At 41.2% G+C, this 19,680-nt stretch overlaps 1 protein-coding gene across 1 annotated transcript in view; it reads left to right on the top strand.

The window, feature by feature from the left end:
- The window catches only part of LOC115083921 (retinoic acid receptor responder protein 2-like), a 40,960-nt gene extending 31,395 nt beyond the window's left edge, over positions 1-9,565 (top strand). The window contains exon 5 of the mRNA XM_029588019.1: positions 9,094-9,565. The gene's annotated coding sequence lies outside the window, so the exon portion shown is untranslated. The remainder of the gene's footprint in view (positions 1-9,093) is intronic.
- The last annotated feature ends 10,115 nt before the right edge of the window (positions 9,566-19,680 follow it).

Raw genomic sequence — 19,680 nt, 5'->3', positions numbered from 1 at the left:
TACACTAAGGAAAACGAAATTATCAGGTAAGTAATTTCTCCATTTCCTAGCATGTAGCCAGATGGACTCAGAACCAGTGGGATGTACAAAAGCTACTCCCGAACAGGGCAGGAAACTGCCTTTGGTCCTGTTAGCACCGCCCTTACAAAGACTGCGTCCTCTTGAGCCTGGACGTCCAGGTGGTAGAACCTGGAGAATGTGTGTAGGGAAGACCACGTCGCTGCTCTACAGATGTTGGCAGGCAACAGTAGCTTAGCCTCCGCCCAGGATACTGCCTGGGCCCTGGTAGAATGAGCTTTGACTGAAGGGGTAAAGGCTTCCCTGCCTCTATGTAAGCTGCCTTGATTACTTCCTTGATCCAGCGTGCTATAGTAGCTCATGAAGCCGCTTTGCTCTGTTTCTTCCCACCGTAAAGAATAACAAGTGATCTGTCTTGCGCACCAGTTCCTAGTGCTCCAGGTACCGCACTAGGAGTCTGCCAATGTTTAGATGGCAAAGAAGGCGGTAGTCTTCTGTGTCCTTGTGTCCCTCCGGTGATGGTAAGGAGATGGATTGATTCAAGTGAAACTCCGAGATAACCTTTGGTAAGATGGAGGGGACAGTGTGAAGCTGTAATGTTCCTGGAGTAAATCGAAGGAATGGTTCCCGACAGGATAGTGCCTGTAGTTCCAAGTTGCGATGGGCTGAGCATATTGTCCCCAAGAATACAGTTTTTAGTGTTAATAGGCATAGCGACAGACTGCGCATCTGTCTGAAGGATGGTCCTGCTAGGAAGTCCAATACTAGATTGAGATTCCATAGGGGGACCGGCCATGTTAAGGGTGGTCGGAGTTGTTTAACCGCTTTTAGGAAATGGGCCAAGTCTGACTGTGCTGACAGACGGTTTCCGTTCACCTCGGCCCTAAAGCAGGAGAAGGCTGCTACCTGGACCTTGAGGGAGTTGAGGGACAACCCTTTCTTCAGGCTTAGGGTAAAAATTCCAGAATCATTGGGATCTTGGCCGTTCGTGGGGGCACCTCGCGGCTCTCACACCAGGCCTCAAATATTCTCCAGATCCATATGTATGTCAGAGATGTTGAGAACTTCCGAGAGCAAAGCAAGGTAGTGATTATGGTCGCCAAGTAACCACGCTTCTTCAGGCAAGCCCTCTCAAGGGCCAGACCGTAAGAGAGAATTGAGATGGATCTTCGTGAAAAATTGGGCCCTGCTAGAGAAGGTCCCTGTGTGGGGGGAGGCACAGAGGATTCCCTATGATGAGCCTTCGCATGTCTGCGTACCACGGGCGTCTGGGCCAATCTGGGGCCAGTGGGAGGACTAAACCTCTGTGGTGTTCTATCTTGCAGATGATCTTGACCAGTAGAGGCCATGGGGGGAAGGTGTACAGTAAGTCCTCTGGCCAGGTCTGGACAAGGGCGTCGATCCCTTGGGAGTGCTGATCTCATCTGCGACTGAAGAACCAGTGGACTTTCGCATTGTGAGATATGGCCAGTAGATCCATGGCTGGGAGGCCCCAGCGATTTACTAGAAGCTGGAAGCCTTTGGTCGATTGCGTCCATTCCCCCGGGTCTAGTCTTTCCCTGCTAAGGAAGTCTGCTGCAGCGTCTTTTCCTGCAATGTGGGAAGCCAAGATCCCTTGAAGGTTTAACTCCACCCATTCCATAAGAGGGTCTATTTCCAGAGACAACTGATGGCTCTTTGTTCCTCCCTGGCAACTATTGTTACGTTGTCCAACATCACCTGGATTGCTTGCCCTTGGAGCCTGTGGCTGAACTGCAGGCATGCTAGTCTGACCGCTCGAGCTTCCAGGAGGTTTATATTCCAGTTCACCTCTTCCTTGGTACATTGTTCCTGGGCTGTCATCTCCTGATAGACTGCTACAAATTTGTAGCAGTCCATCTTGTATTAATGTTCTAGGACCTGATGTAATATTTGCATTGTAGCTTTTCCATAAGGTTACTGTTGTTTGAGTCCTGAGAGTCCGTGCTGTGATTATGTGGTATGGCAAGGTTTATTTATTTATTTATTTATTTATTTATTTAAAACCTTTTCTATACCGGTGTTAGTGTGTACATCACATCGGTTTACATCATAACAAAAGCTTAGAAAATACAGGGAATAACATGGTAAGGGCCGGGTGAACGCAGAGAAAGGCATAGAAATATAGAGCAACTGGCAAATGGTTCTGAACCTAAGTAATTATAGGTTCTTAGCGTAAGTTCTTAACATAGTGAACTATTGGTACATATCATGCTAGATAACATCATATTTGCTTATTATTATGTACATTATGTACAGGAGTGCGTAGGATTACAGATTACAATGGTATTAGAGATGATGGCGGGCTATGGGCTGGGGGAAGGCAGATTGTAGCTAGTCAGGGAATGCCTGTGTAAACAACCATGTTTTTAGTTTATTTCTAAGGTTCTAGCTAACCCTTTTTTTGCAGGGGTTTGATTTTTGTTTTATTACATGATTGATTGGATCTGTTTGTTTTCTTTGCTTTTTACATGATATACTTGTGCATTTATAAACTGCATTAAATATAAAATAAATTAATACAGATTAATAAGGAATTTTTTAATATTAGCAAGTGCTTGAAATAATTGAGGTAAAATATTTTAAAGTTTCACGCATGATGCATAATCACCGTTGCAAATTACATAGAAAGCCACTATAGGGTGCATTATATTGTATTATTTATCAATAAGAATACAACTAGTAGGTTTCATGGGTGGGCCTTCAGCCCACCCATGTTAACTTTGTGCCCACCCAAAAAATCAGTTCTGGCTTTGCCCTGGCATCGACATGGCTAAAATTGCCCAATTAGTTGAAATAGACCGAGAAAATTTGTCTTGCTTAGACGACATTGAGACTCCTGTCTTGGATCTGTAGGACATGCTTACTGCCTTGAGTGCCAAAATAGATAAGATGGAGCAATCACAGGCTGCAACGGTTGGGAAATTTGATGATGTAGAAAATCGCTCTAGGAAAAATAATTTCAGAATCATTGGACTCCCTGAAAAAGTGGAAAGCAAAGATCCGGTCGCATTTGTAATGAGATTGCTACCCATTGTTCTCATCTGCAAGGATGGGGCTCTTAAAATAGAATGAGCAAAACACTCAATGGCACCAGCCCCTGCAGCTGGAGGAAAGCCATGTGCAGAAATAGTAAGACTGCAGATCTTCTCTGATGAGCAATTAATACTTAATGCGGCCCATACGGCGGGGAGCCTAAACTACTAAGGGGCCAAAATTGTGCTGTTTCAGGACTTCTCAGTTGACCTACAAAAACAGCAACAAGCGTTTAACGCTGTGAAATGGGACCTTCACAATGCTGGGGCATGATATGCGATGCTTTACCCAGCCAAATTACGGGTAACTGTTAATCATAAAACTATAACGTGCTCCATTGTCAAGGAAGCTGAAACATTGATTGAAAAGCTCAAAAACAAACTGCCGATAGTGGGCATGCCATGAGCCATTGCAATACGATGAAGTGGTGCGAAAGTTCCAGCGAGAGCGGGCCAAAAATAAGAACTTTGGCGAAGGAAATCCTAGGCTTTAAATATGAGGTGAATTGCTTTAACAACAAATTAAAAGTATTCCGGGGATTTTTGATTTTGTTTGGATGCTCTTTTTGAGGGTTTTTGGAGGTCTTGAAGACCATTTCTCCATACTATTCATACTGCTCATTCATATTGGGCTACATATGGGCTGCATCCATGTTTTTTATGAGAGAATAATCTATCAGCTGGAAAGATGGCCAAGGACTAGCCTTAAGTGTTTGCTTCAACGGCTGGAATATTCTGTGATTACCAAGGCAAGTCTCCCGGTGGGCCTTGTTTTTTTCATGCAAATGCAGATTAGAGTCCTTCCCGCGCTTTGATATTTTTTAGCTTTGCTGATGGTTTCAGACTCGTATCAATTACTATGATCTCTGATGACTGCTGCAAGTTCTGAAGCTGTTTTATATGACTGTGACGGATGGTACATCTTTGAACTATCGCAAGCAACAGGGAAAGCCTGTATGTTATCGAAGTCTTCACAGCCATATTATTGGGTTCAGAATACCATACAGATCATTACCGTCTTCTCAAAACTAGGGCAAAAATGCAATGAGAGGATTGCCATACACCTTTATTTTGTAGGGAGAACAATCAGTTGGGGAAGGTTTGAGGTTCGGAGGGTGGGATGGGACATTTTGGTAGAATTAGTTTTCATCTGTGCAAGAGCAGCTCTTTGGTCCTGATATTGGTCCTATCGAATTGAAGTCTGATACGGGGTTTTGGATGATTCAGCAAACGTTTCATGGTTTAGGGGGGATATGCCCATAAAGCTATCATTTTGTTGTTCCAGCTGAATACAAATTTTTTGATATTGCTTGGCTTAAGGTTGGGGTAGGAGTGGAATGGTCAGTTCTGCGTTATGTTAAGAGAATTTTGGGATAGGGTGGGACGGAATGCATTGTGTTTATGGTCTTTATGTGTGTTTTTTCATCATGAGCAAAAAGTCAAATACATAGTTACCGATCGTATAAGATTTATTATGATGTTTCTTCTACTTCATATGAGTGGAACTAAAGCTGAGATGCCGAATCACCTGGCCAACTCCAGTCCTTGAGATCCACAAACAGGCCTGGTTTCCATGATATCCACAATGAATATTCATGGGATAGATTTGCATGCACTGCCTCCATTGTATGCAAATCTATTTCATGCATATTCATTGTGGATATCCTGAAAGCCTGGGCTGTTTGTGGCTCTCGAGGACTGGAGTTAGCTACCCTTGACCTAGACAGTATCCTACTAATCACACCAGATATAAGTAGTTATGGCTGATTTAGTTAAGTGTATATCCCTTAATGTGAGAGGGGTATCTTCCCCAATGAAAACAATGTGAATATTATAATTTGCATGTCGGAACAAAACCCATATGTTGTTCTGTAAAGAGATCCATTTGACTAATCAGGAGCATGAGAAACTGAAAAGTGGCTGGGTGGGTAATATATATTATTCCTCATATAACTCAAGAGGCAGGGAGGTCTGCATACTGATTGATAAGAGCTTTCCCTTAATTTTACATCGGTTGCTAAAAGATACAGAGGGCAGATACATTATTTTGGACTGCTCACTGTATTCAGAAAAATGTACTCTGATTAATATTTACAGCCCTAATCACAAACAAGCTGAATTCTATAAAACATTGACAGACAATATTGTGACATTTGGTTTTGAATGTCTATGCATTGGGAGGTGACTGGAATGTCAGCATTAACCCCTCCCTGGATAAATCTTCTAAGCCTAAGAGCAATACATTACAGAACCCTGACAATGGAGAACTAATCTCAATGGAGTCTTTCTCACACGCTAAAAAGAGATTATACTGACTACTCCCCCAGACATACAGTAATACTTATAGTAGGTTGGATTACTTTCTATGTACCCTCAGTTTTGTAGCCAAGGTAACAGACAGCACGATTCTCTCATGCACAATTTCAGATTATAATCTGGTTGAAATAAATATTCAGTCTGCCTTCTTCAAAACCCTACACTTTCATGGCATTTAAACATCTTTTTAGATACTTTTTAAATCTTTTAAATACCTACAGTACTTGAATATCTACAGTACCTCAATGTAATCCGCTTTGAAGTGCTGAAAAAAAGTGCAAGAAGCAGAATATAAAAATCTAAATAAAATAATATTTTAAGGAGATAAGAACCGAGTCGCTCTCTGAATTTAATGTTTGGCACCTGGAGCCTGACTACTCACTGATACTACGATGGGAGACGTTCAAAGCTTATTTTAGGGGCAAGATTATTAGTTATGCTAGTTTTATTCAATGAGAATGTAAAAAACAAGCTGACTTTTTCAGACTTAAAAATTAAGAAACTAGAAGTTCAACATAATATGATTGCTCTAGTAAAACGTACAAATTGTTTGAGATGAATCGTAGGGAGTTGCAAACTCTGGAAAATTGAGAAAGTCCTTAAATCTACATGTTTGAAATTTTATGGAGACAAACTGGGTGTGCTCTTGGCCTGTGCAGTTTTAAAAAAGGCCTGTAAGCCCCATATTGACTCAGTTAAAAAGTGCACCAATAACTATACTGCAGATCCTAGTGAGATTGAGCAATTATTTATGCAATATTTTACCGAGTTATACTCAGATCCTATTTCTGCTAGGCCGGAGCATCTTCATCTGCCTGTCATAGTGGATGACAACCAGGCTCAATTAATTACTCCTATATCTTTATTAGAAATTCAAACAGCCATTAAGACTCTCTCAGATGGGAAATGCCAGGGACCTGATGGCTACCCTATTGATCTGTTCAAGAAATTGTTGCCAGAATTGGCCCATTTCTTGTTACACCTCTTTTACATGGCTGGGCTGGATGAATTTTGCAATTCGGGGAATGCCACTACCTCCTTGATCCTCATACCGGGAAAAGATGCGATGGCCTGTAGCTCCTATCAACCTTTTTCATTGTTGAAGTTGGACTTAAAAATCTTAGCTAAACTTTTACAGCTGAAGTTGGAGGGGGTTTATGCTCTTGTCAGTACATACTGATCAAATGGGATTCTTGAAAGGGTGGGTATCCACATCTAATACTAGATGTCTGTTTAATATTCTTCACATCACTAATCAAAAGCAGCCTCATTGAACTTACTGTTTTGTTAGACGCAGAAAAAGCATTTGACCCTCTATCATGGTCATTATTGTTTGCAGTACTTTGCAAAGCAGGACGGCTGGATTGGTTTATAGCCTGGATTGAGGCTATGTATGCCAGACCTCGTGCGAGATTTTTAATTAATGGTGTCATATCCTTATTTTTTTCCATAGCCAGAGATACATTTATTTTATTTTATTTAAACAGTTGTGCGGACGATGTCCATCTTGACGGTTTACATTACATCAAGAATAAAACAGGAAAAGAAAAAAAATACAAACTTCTCATAATTATAATTATCACTAAAACTATATTAAATGAATAATAAAACTATAAAATTACCACAAACTAAAGGAGCAGAGAATAAAAGGTTTAAAACATACTAAAAAAAAGTAAAAAAGATTAAGTGAAGACACGACAGGGATCCCACTTCTGTTTGACTTTGCCATTGAACTTCTGGTGGCGGCAGTAAGGCAGTTACCAGGAATTGCGGGATTTCACATGGGGGGGGGGGAGGTTCCTAAATCATAAATTATTTTTATATTCTGACGATGTCCTTATATATTTATTTAACCTATGTGCTTCAGGCCCAGTACTTCTTGAGCTTTTGATACGATATGGAGTTCTCGCAGGTTACAAAGTTAACTTTGACAAATCGGAGATCTTTCCTATAGGCTTTAGATCTGTCATTCCAGAGTGTACGTCTGATTTTAAGATTATGTGCGAAGGCTTTAGGTATTTGGGAATATATGTCCCTAGGGGTTTTACTGAATCGTTCTCTAAAAACTTTGATAGTCTTATCAACATGACTAAGCAAAATTTACACAAGTGGGTGGATTTACCATTTTCATGGGCCAGCAGAATAAATTTGTTGAAAATGAATATTCTTTCCAAATTGCTCTACGTATTACTGAACCAGGTCTATGCTACAATGACTAAATTCATTTGACAGTATAAAAAAGCGAGGATAAGGCTTAATCAGCTTTGGCTCCCTAAGAAGCTTGTTATTGGGAAGCTCATTTGCTTTGTTTGAAATCCTGGTTTGGACATCAAGATGCGTCTTGGTTTCAGTTGGAACGTACGCAGGTGGAGGTTGCAGACTTGGGGGCCGATGCAAAAACGTTGCGCTGAAAGCGGGCCCTGTGTGTCCGGCGCCCGCTTTCATAATGCGCCCCCAGGCACCTCTCCTGGGGGCCCGATGCAATATGTAAATTAGGGCTCGCACTGTCGAGGATGCGCTAGGGGTGATTGCGCGCCCCTAGTGCCTCATTGACAGCGCCAGCCGGAGAGAGGTCCTCTGTCGATGGCTGTCCGCCACTTAAGAAAATGGACGCTGAATTTATCAGCTTCCCGTTTTCCTAACCAGCACACATTCAGGGTTAAGGAAAATGGACACTGATAAATTCAGCGTCCATTCTCAGAACCTGACTATGGGCACCAGAAGGAGTATATAAAATCAATATTAAAGTGTCAGGCACTTAATATTCATTTATTCACTCCTTCACTTATTGCCGATTGGTTCCTTTACTGTCACATGTCAGTGAAAGGAACAATCTCCTTTCAGAAGGCTGTCCTGAAAGGGGATTAGTCCTTTCACTGACAAATGTCAGTGAAAAGGACCAATGGGCAATAAGTGAAGAGTGAATAAATTAATATTAAGTGCCCTTTAATATTGATTCTATTCCATTCAGTCATGATGACCTCACTTTAATGTACACTTTGTAAATAGCTTGTTACAATACCTGTTGTGTTACCTGTTGGAATTTCTTTGTTACTTTTATTATTAACCTACACTCTATTCCTTGTTCTTTGTAAAGCTTGTTGCTATTTTTAAGTTATCTGAACCGAGATGATGTTCCCAACGTATCCCGGTATACAAAAACACCCAAATAAATAAATAAATAAATAAGTATGCCGTTTACACACTCCAAATATTTTTTCTTAGGCCCATCCAAAATAACTTTTTGTGTCTTCTGAAACACAATGACTAGCAACCTAATATTCTCTTATATGACAGTTTATATTTGGGAAAACCTGATATTTGGCCATTCATCTGGTGGAGGCGTAAATCTCCAGAGGTAAATTGACCCCTTAGTCTTATTTCAGTGCCATCAGAAGGGCCATAGAGCTATTCTCTGAAATATTTGTATGCCATTGCAAATAATAATATTGCAGGGTCTCATAATCAAGCCATTGAGTATGGGTGGATGTCAACATTTTTATATACTTGGGGGTTTATACAGCTTACAAACTCTTACTCCTGCTGTCATCTCTGTCAAACGCTGGCGCCCTGATTTGACTATTTTTTTTTCCATTGGGACTGCTGCTTTAAGTTATAAAAAGGTTTCACTGTGGTATCCTAATAATTGTGCAATCCTTTCAGTTGTCTATTTCTGTTTGGATTTTTTTTAATCTCTCTCCTGCAGGGTCTTCAGCAAGATGTTTAGCGTTTTCAGGATAAGAACAGATTTCTATCACGGGAGTGATCTTCATCCGCTATTTCTTCCACGTGCCCAAGGAACAGTGCAGTCCTGGGATGTCAGACCTTCATGCTTTCTTGAGCCTTTCGAGCTGCGATTGACTTCATTGAAGAGTGACTCTTTATTAAAAGATGTTCAGTCATGGGGCTGTTAATAATAGTAGATCTCTGAAACAAATATTGGAAGAACCATTGAGCTCCACCGGGGGAATGGGGGAGAGTCTATCTCCCAAGAAGTATGCGTTGGAAGGCCTGTCCTATTAGCAGAAGGCCATGCTGTTGCCGGGACTTTAACTAATTTTAGTTTGTTTTAATGTCAAGTTATAGAACAGATTAAAGTATCTCTCTCTTGTTTATCCTTCTCTTCATGATAAAATATATTTGTACATTTTCTAATTAAAAATGGTTTAGAAATCTTTCAGGGGGGTATCTTTTTTTTAATCTGAATCAAATGGAGGGGAACACCAGGTTTCTTATTGCTTTGCTCCTCATGGAAGAGCTATTAATTATGGATTGAAAGCATAAGCATGTATTTGATTGCCAAGGAAGTCATGTGATTTTCTTTTTGCACTCTCACTGAAATCGCTGATTTGAATACCCAGTTGCTTCGATTACTGAACCATAAGAGTTTTCACATATTCTGAACATATTCTCTCATTTCTAGTTTTCATATAAAGTGCCTGGTACACTGGAGCCCAACTGCAGGAGCAGCCTTGTGGTTAGAGCAGTAGGTTGAGACCTAGGGAAGTCAATGTTAGAGGCATTGCAAGATACTTAAAAAACGTGGGGTGCAGGCCCACACCGCACTTGGGCCCAATCAGTCTCCCCTTGAGATTTTGCTAATTAAATTCAAAATCACGATCAGCCTCCCTCCCCAACCCCATCCCGAGAAAGATCCTGTAAAAGCATAGGACAGCGGAGTTACTGAGGTCCTGCTGGCCATATAGGAACAATTTTAAAAACTCAGCACAAACTACTCAGGAAGAGCCAAGGGTATGCACTGTACTGGCTGAGTCTTACACGATCAGTGATGTGCTGACAGTTTCTTATCAAAAGCTCTCACCTGCTCTGTTCCACTTGGTGAAACACTCCTCATTTCCACAAAATGATTTAATCCTCCACTATCTCTCTTCATATAACAATTTTGTTTTTACACAGAACATATAATAACACTGAAAATTACATTCCGATCATGAGCCTCTAGGCCAGTGTTACCCACCCCTCTCCTGGAGGCACCCTTGACCAGTCAGGTTTTCAGGATCTCCATAAAGAATATGCATGAGGTAGACATACCTGGGAATTCTCCGGATTTAACCTGGGGACTCCGGAATTCTAATGGAAATTACCAGGTCTCTGGGCCAACACCTACAATCTCTGGGTGCCCTGCTGCTGCTGTGCTAGTGAAGCAGCCAGACTGGACCTATTTTTAACATTGGATGCCGAGGTGGGGCTCCAAAGGCGCCCCCCCCCGCCTCAGCAAAAAAAGAGTAAAAGTCAAATGAAGCATAGTTCTGGAAGGTGTCTGATTGGCCTACACAGGCCAATTGAATGCCTTCTTCCTTTTCTCTGCCCTGTGATCAATCAGCCTCCTTTCTTCTTCCTGTGCCCGTGAACCAATGGTATGCCTCCTCCCTTTTTCCTGACTGTGCTGGCAGGAAGAAGGGAGGAAGCATCACATTGGCCTGTGGGGACAGGAGGAAGGGAGGAGGCCGACGGCAGAAGCTGCTGCTGCTATTGGCTGGAAGAAGGAGAAGGAGTCCTCCCATCAACCCCAGCAGGAGGTTGCTGCTATTGGTGAGTTTGGGGTGGGGAGAGGTAGTTAGTGGAGGGGGGGGGGGGGTATGTATGCATGTGTATGTATATATGAAGGGGCATGTATATATGTATGTGAGGGAGGGCATGTGTGTGTATATATATGTGAAGGGGCATCTGGGGGGAGAGATGTATGTAAATGGGTATGTGCATGGTGGAGGGAGTATATTGGGGAGGGGAAAGCATGTCTGTGAGAGTTGAGTATGTGTGTGTGTGTTTGTTTTGTGTAGGAAGAAGAGAAGTGAAAGTTAATGAGCATGGGTGTGGGTGAGTGGGCATGTGTGTGTGTGTGTGGAAGAGGGAGAGAAGTGAGTGAGTGAGCATATGCGTGAGTGTATATGTGGGAAAATGAGAGAAGTAAAGGTATAAGTGAGCATGTGAGAATGTGTCAGAGAATGAGGAATTAGAGCATGTAAGAATGAGCTTGTGTGTGTGTTTGTGAAAGTGATCATGAACATGTGAGGGTGTTAATGTGTGTGTGTGTATGATAGTAAGTTTGTGCACATCCGGTCCCTCACCCTCTCTGCATTCAAGGAAATCTCAGGGTGACTGGAAATCAAATGTTTCCAGGTGTATGGAGATAGATTTGTATACATTGGAGACTCAGAGTATGTAAATCTATCTCATACATATTCATTATGGAAATCCTGAAAACCTGACTGGCTAGGTGTGCCTCCAGGAGAGAGTAGGGAAACACTGTTCTAGGCAGATTCTGAGACCTTTTACTGGTTCATCATACAAATTATCTAAAAATATTGTACACAAACATTATTCACATCTGGAGAAGGGACCCATGTGGTCTTGTTTGCTCATTTATAACATTTTTGGATAATTATACTTACATTGATCCAATAAAAACCATTACAGCATGCAGAGAGTTAAGTTTACTCCAGGAGCCATATAGCTACTAGATCACTGCATTACATATTCCAGTTACTAAACTGAAAATAAAGGGATCAGTGTTCAGCAGTATTTAGCCAGATAACTTATCCGGCTAACTTTCAAGATAGCTGGCTGTATTATTCAGTAGTGCACTGCACCACCGAATATCCTCCAAAGTTAGCTTATAAGTTTATCCAGTTAACTTTGCCTTCTCAATATTGTCCCCCAAATGCTTTTTGTCTACCTTTGTTATCTGGATGAGTTTTTTTTTTTTTTGCATTGGTCTCTGTCTCTGTTTCCTAATGTCCTCGTCTGTCTTCTCCTAACTCCCTTTCCAGGCTTTCCTGGAGGCAATGTCCAATTGTGGATTAGTAAGTGGTTAAAAGACAGGAAACAGAAGGTAGGACTAAATAGCTAGTTTTCCAAATGGAAAACTGTCACTAGTGGAGTATCACAGGGGCTCTCTACTGGGACTTGTGCTGTTTAACATATGCATAAATGATCCGGAAAATGGAACGATGAGGAAAATGATCAAATTGGAGAATATCTTACTGGCTTTGCACTGATTCATGCTACAATTGTACCTTGATTACTGCGTGCAGTTTTGATTTAAAAAAAAAAAAAAAAAAGACATAGCAGAACTAGAAAAGATGCAAAGTAAAGCAATAAAAATGATAAAGGGGATGGAACCATTCTCTTATGAAGAAAAACTATACAAGTGAGGGCTCTTCAGTTTGCAAAAAAATGGCTGAGAGGAGACATGATGGAAGTTTATAAAATCATGAGTTGGGTAGAATGGGTAAATAAAGGACAATTTCAAATAGCATTAAAACAAGGAGATTTGGGGGGGGGCGCTCTCTAGCAGCGACCAAGATGGGTGCCTAATTGCATGGCTCCGCAAAATCTCACAGCTAACACCTCATAAAAGCTGCATCACTGTCACAAGTATGTCGCTGGATATCCCCAACTGCTTCCAGAATGTCTACCCCTAAACCTGGGAAAATTGAAACAGCCTTCGCGGCATCATCGGGCTCAAAAAGAACCAAACAGGATCCGCCATCGCCAGAGAAGCTGCCAACACCCAGAGCAATGGTGTTGGCAGACCTAGTTCTGACAGAACTAAAACAATTGAAAGACACGATTCAGCTTAACATAGATGCGACATCCGCTATTCGCGGTGATTTGCAGTCCATGGCTCAGCAGATGTCGACTTTCCAATTGAGGTTAGACGATTTGGAATCACAAACTTCATCGTTACTGCTGGCCACTGCCCCGCTCCCTTGCATCACTCGCGACATAGAGAGACTGCAACAAAACTTTGAAGATCTTTCCAACTGAAACCGCTGTAACAATATCCGAGTTCTCGGCATCCCGGAGAGCGCCGAAGGTACCGACCTGATGGGCTTTCTCTCAAATTTGGTGCCCTCATGCTTGCAGGTAACATTCAATCACCCTTTTGAAATTGAAAGGGCACATAGAGTACCTTCTCGGCCTCCTCGTACTGCAAAATTTCCCAGGCCTATTATATTCAAGGTACTGCGATACCCTTAGGCATTAACCATATTCATGGCGGCACGAAGTAAATCGCCTATTCATTTTCAAGGCAATTCGCTTCTCTTTGTCCCAGACCTGAAGAAAATCATGGCCACTAGGCGGAACACCTTTTTGGCCTTGCGACCTCGACTACAAGCCCTAGGGGTGAAATATGGCCTGCTATACCCAGCCAAAATGAAAGTTACCTGCCATAATCAAACTAAATTATTTCACCAACCGAAGGAACTTGAAGAGTTTCTTACGTCGCTAGAACAAACACAGGACATGATTACTTGAATATCAGATCATCCTTTAATTGTTATAACTGTGAATTACCATCTCCAGTAGAGCTCACTGCTCTTAGTGAGCCTTCTTTATTTTATTTTTTTTGGAAGACATTTTTGGTCTGAAGATTTCTTTTCTCCCTGTGAGATAGCCAGGACTAATTTTTACAGCACCTAAATGGACGAGTTTTCATAATAATCTGTTGCAAATGCTGAGCTACGAGATTTTGATAAGCCTCTGGCCCGCCCTGAGGCTCTTTTCGGTACATAGTGCCATTTTCGGTTTTATTTGGACTATTACGCTTAGTGTCCTTTGAACTTTCTACTTTTTACTCTTTATTTTTCTTTTTGCTCTTTTTTTCTCTACCAATACATCACAGAACTAATTTTACCATGCTATTCTTTATAGCTATGCAGAGGGTGGAAGCTACTGCCGTTCATAATTACTCAAACCCTTTTATGTATCCATCATGGCGTCTAATATCAGTTCCATCAAGATGGTTTCTCTGAATGTCAATGGCCTTTCACACCCTATCAAGCTTAAAAAGATATAACGTACTTACAATCTCTTCATACAGATGTAGCCTTTATTCAAGAAACTCATCTCTTCTCTTCTGAATCGCTTAAATTAAAACAACAGTGGGTAGGACAGGTTCTATATAGCCCTGCTATACACAAGAAGAGAGAAGTAGCCATGCTACTTCATAAACACCTAGGGGCTCAGCTAAGCCAACAAACCTCAGACCTGGAAGGCCGATGGGTCATAGTGCAGATCACAATTGCTAAAGAAGCCTTCAACCTCCTTAATCTATATGCCCCAAATACAGATGACCCCGACTTCTTCCATGCAGTCATTGTGCAACTACTGTTTAGAGACTCCTCAAACTACATCATCGGAGGAGATTTTAATCAACCATTGGACCCTTTTTTAGAAAAGTAGTCGACCATCAGGCCTACTATCTCCAAATCCTGTAAAGTCTTACAGTATCTTGTGGCTTCTTTTGGCTTGTCAGACCCCTGGCGAATAACACACCCCATGGACAAAGACTTTACATTCTATTCCTTTCCCAATTCATCATACTCTCGAATTGATTACTTCCTCATCTCCCATAAGATGAGCCCCTTGTTACAATCTGCTACTATCTGCCCCACCCTGATATCTGATCATGCTGCGGTGACACTTACATATCGTCTACTCTCCCCTGTACAAGTGGACAACCAGTGGCATTTCAATTCAACTCTACAGGCTGATACATCCTTTATGGAAACCCTCAGGACCAAAATCTCAGAATACTTCCTATATATATCGAAGGCTTCGATATGGACGGCTTTTAAAGCTACCAGAAGGGGAGACATTATTAGTTATACTATCAGACAAAAGAAAACCCAAAGAACCTCCTTAAACAACATTCATGCAGAAGTTATTCACCTTGAAAAATCTCATATGACATCCCCATCACCTAATTCTCTGAACAGTCTATTCAAGGCCCAATACAAATAGCATCAATTACCGAGTTCACAAGTAAATTTAAACATATTCCAGAGAAAAGCTCTTTATTATGCTGAAAATAATAAATGTGGACATATTCTATCTTCATATCTCAAGAAACAGAAAGAGAAGAAGCAGATAGTTAGAATGTCATCTCCCTCTGGGAGATGACATCAGTCATTTCCTCTCGAAACTCTCTCATCCCTCTCTTACTGAGGCTCAAAGAACTTCATTGGATAACCCCATCTCTCCAGAAGAAATAAATATTGCCGTATTGGCCCTCTCAAGTGGGAAGGCACCTGGTCCAGATGGCTTCAACTCTTTTACCAAGCCTTTAAGAAAGAGCTCACAGCGCATTTACATGTTTTTTTCTCCTCAGTGTTATCTCAACCTACTGTTGCCTCCGCCTTTACTGAAGCTTGCATAGTAGTGCTTCCAAAGCCAGGCAGAGATGACACAAATGTATCCAACTACAGGCCCATCTAGTTGTTGAATACAGATTACAAACTTTTTGCAAAGGTTTTAGCCTCTAGGCTCTTCTAGCTTATGTGTTCCCTAATTCACCCTGACCAATTGGGATTTATTAAAAATCGACTCATTGCTAATAATACCCTTTTTCTGCATATTCAAGAACAAGCTATCTTAGCAACATCACCAGTGGTTGCCCTTTCCTTAGACGCAGACAAAGCCTTCTATTGGGTTGAATGGAATTTTCTGTTTGACACACTTTGTTGGTTTGGATTTGGCCCCACCTTTTGTCCTGGATTCAATTTCTATACCACTCCTCGTCAGCATTTCTATATATTAAGAATCATGCCACTAATTCCGTTTCTCTGTTTAGAGGTATACGGCAAGGCTGCCCCCTCTTGCCATTACTATTTAACCTGGCTTTGGAACCATTACTTCTAGCTATTAGGCAAGAGAGTGCAATAGAAGGAGTTATATTGGGACAGGATACATACAAACTGTGTGTCCCACTTATTTGCCTTAATATCCTCCTACTCTACTATTTTTATTTTTTATTTTTATTTAACAGCTTTTAATATACCGGTGTTTATTAATTTCCTCCTTTCTCAAGTTAATTGAGCACATCACGCCGGTTTACAATAAACTTGAGAAAGGAGGAAATTACAAAAAACAGGGAGTGGGGGAGTGGAGCAGGAGCGAAAAGAGGGGGGGGGAAGAGGGGGGAGAGAGGTAAAGGAGGAAAGACAGCAGCTGAGAAAGGTACAAGGAACATATCAGTATTTACAGGATAGGTTGCTTAATGAGGTTAGAACAAGGTTGATTTTTTTACAGCGGTTAATGAGGAATAAATAGATTATATAATGATATATATTAAAGCTTAATTACAGCAGTTATGGTGGATTATATAGATAACTTATTAAACAATTAAACACATATATATAAAGTATTAGCTTATTTACAGCAGTTACAGCAGGTAATAACAGAGTCTTGATTTCGACATATAGATCCACTATCTCTGGCTACAAAATAAATTGGCATAAAACTGAGATGCTTCCATTAAACCTCTTAGGGGCTTTGATAGACTTCTCAAGTTACCCTATACAAAAGGTGACCCAAGGCCTTAAATATTTGGGCATACGATTTTATATGGATACTTTGACAATGATTACTCAGTGTGAATTGTCTATATTGCAGAAATTGCGTGATGCTTCATTACAATGGTCACCTCTGCATCTAACCTGGTGGGGAAAACTCGATACTATTAAAATGGTGCTTGCTCCTAGGGTAAACTATGTACTTTCCATGATCCCCATCTTTTTTTCCAGAGATTTCTACCAGCAAGTGGACAGGCTTCTAACTCACTTCTTGTGGCGCAACAAAGCTCCTTGCATCGCATTATCTAAACTAAAGGTATATAAAAAGAGAAGTGGGGTCAGCTTTCCAGATTTTTACCTATATCATAAGGCGTTCATTTTGCAACAATGCTACCACCTCTACACATATTGGTTTACGTCGACTGATCACCCCGATGGTTGCTTATTGAAAAACAACTTCTTCTCCCTTATCCACCTGAAAGATTTCCAGGCATGTCGCTTCTAACTCTATCTTGCGGTCTTTACACCGGGCATTCTTAGAATTTGACCATCGCCTGTCTAATACTTCCCTGTGGTGAGCTTCCAGATTTACCCCACTATGGCATAATCCTATGATATCAGTGGGAGGCCACCCACTCCATTGGCCAGTCTGGCAACGCAATGGAATTTGGCTCCTCTCATCTGTAATGCCCCATGACAACATCCTGCTCCCCTTTGCCATACTAAGAAAGAAGTTTTCTTTACCTGATTCTCAGTTTTTTGCCTGGCTTCAACTTCGTAGCGCACTACAAGCTATCTCTTTACCTAATATATCCAGTGATAACTCGCAGTTCCTCTTTAATATTTATCAGGAATATGACTCTATGGGTCATCTTGCCTCTAGGCTATACAAGCTTCTTAAATCTTTCTCTCCCTCGCAGCCTATGCAAGGCCTTTATCCACTGTGGCTATCCAAATGAAATGGGATTATTTTTGGAATGTCTCTGTCCGCATCTCACTATCTTCCAGCTTAACCCAGACCTCCTTTTTTGTGTTCCACAGAGCGGTCTGGACTCCATGGAAATTACACTGAGTGGGTTTACTTAATTCACATGCTTGTTGGTCCTGCTCAGCTGCTAAGGCTACTCTATCACATATTCTATTTTCCTGCCCCAATGTGCACACTTTTTGGCAACAAATCTGGACCAGTATCTCAGCAATAGTTGGTCTCACTCAACCTAGACCCTCTCTGTAGTTATACTCCGTGGGGCAACTCTGTCCCTAGGTCTCCCTAGAGATTTAGTCAAGTCTCTGGAGGAAAAGTCCACAAAACATTATGTGTGACCCTTTGGGATCACAGTTTGATGTTTATTTATTTATTTATTTATTTAAAAACTTTTCTATACCGTCGTTAAGTTATATACCATCGCAACGGTTTACAAATAGGCACATAGACTAAGGTAAGTAAATGTAGGATATCTTACATTCTAACAGGTGCCAATAAAGTTCGGTTACAATTTCATAAATAAAATCATTATTTGAGTAATGTTGGTCAAGTCCAGGTATATTATTGAGTTACGATCGCTTTGAAATATTACCTCTTAAAAGTAGGATTGATTAAATTCATTCTCATCTGCATTACCTTGTACTTTCATTCTCTACCCTCCACACTCTTTAGTGAAGGCTTTTTTAAAGAGCCATGTTTTTAGATTTTTCTTAAAAGTTTTGAGATTATTCTGTAATCTGAGTTCGGGTGGCATCGTGTTCCATAGTATGGGCCCAGCCAATGATAAAGCCCTTTCTCTCACTTGGGTTAATTTTGCTGACTTTACTGAAGGGATTGTTAGTAGTGCTTTGTTTGCTGAGCGGAGGTTTCTTTGTGGAACGTGTACTCGTAAGACTGTGTTTAGCCAGTCTGCTTCTTTATCATATATTAGTTTGTGTATGGTGCATAAGGCTTTGTATTTTATCCTGTATTCGATGGGTAACCAATGTAAGTCTGCTAGAGTTTCGGTTATATGGTCCCTCCTCTTTTTTCCCGTTAGTATTCTGGCTGCAGTATTTTGAAGTATCTGGAGTGGTCTTATCGATGTGCTTGGGAGTCCTAGTAAGAGTGCGTTGCAGTAGTCAGTGCTAGAAAAGATAAGTGTTTGCAATACTGTTCTAACCTAACCTTCGAGCTCAGAATAAGATTTAGGTAGCGGAGGGAGGGGTGTGGTCAGTCCCCTGCCTGTCTAAAAGCGGGTTGCATCATAAATCTGTGTGACAGTGGCGGTATTCACTGATGTAGTTTGGTAGGAGTAGGAGCTTTTTATTATTCGATATTTTTCCTCATAGAAACATAGAAATGACGCAGAAGAAGGCCAACGGCCCATCCAGTCTGCCCAGCAAACTTTCGCACTTTTTTTTTTTCTCATACTTATCTGTTACTCTGGCCCTTTGTAACCTTTTTGGTTCTGTTTTCCTTCCCCCCTCCATTAATGTAGAGAGCAGTGTTGGAACTGCAACTAAGTGAAATATCTAGCTTAATTAGTTAGGAATAGTAACCGCCGCAATAAGCAAGTTACACCCATGCTTGTTTACCCCGACTATGTAATTCAGTCCTTGTTGGTTGTTGCCTGTATATAGATCCACTTTTCTTCATTCCCCCTGCCATTGAAGCAGAGAGCTATGCTGGATATGCATTGAAAGTGAAGTATCAGACTTACTCCCCTGCCGTTGAAGCAGAGAGCTGTACTGGATGTGCATGAAGTATCAGTCTTTCTCCCTTGCTGTTGAAGCAGAGAGCTATGCTGGATAAGCATTGAAAGAGAAGTACCAGGCTTATTTGGTTTGGAGAAGTATCCGCTGTAACAAGCAAGCTACTCCCTGCTTTTATGTGAATGGAAATCCTTTTTCCCCAAATTACCTCTTGCCGTTGAAGCTTAGAGCAATATTGGAGTCGCATTAACTGTGTATGTTTATTGAATAAGGGTATTATCTCCGGTAGTAGC

Source organism: Rhinatrema bivittatum, chromosome 2 (genome assembly GCF_901001135.1).
Source record: "Rhinatrema bivittatum chromosome 2, aRhiBiv1.1, whole genome shotgun sequence".
Classification (NCBI taxonomy): domain Eukaryota; kingdom Metazoa; phylum Chordata; class Amphibia; order Gymnophiona; family Rhinatrematidae; genus Rhinatrema; species Rhinatrema bivittatum.
The sequence above is the reverse complement of the archived record's forward strand: the minus strand, read 5'-3'. Positions and strand labels throughout refer to the sequence as shown.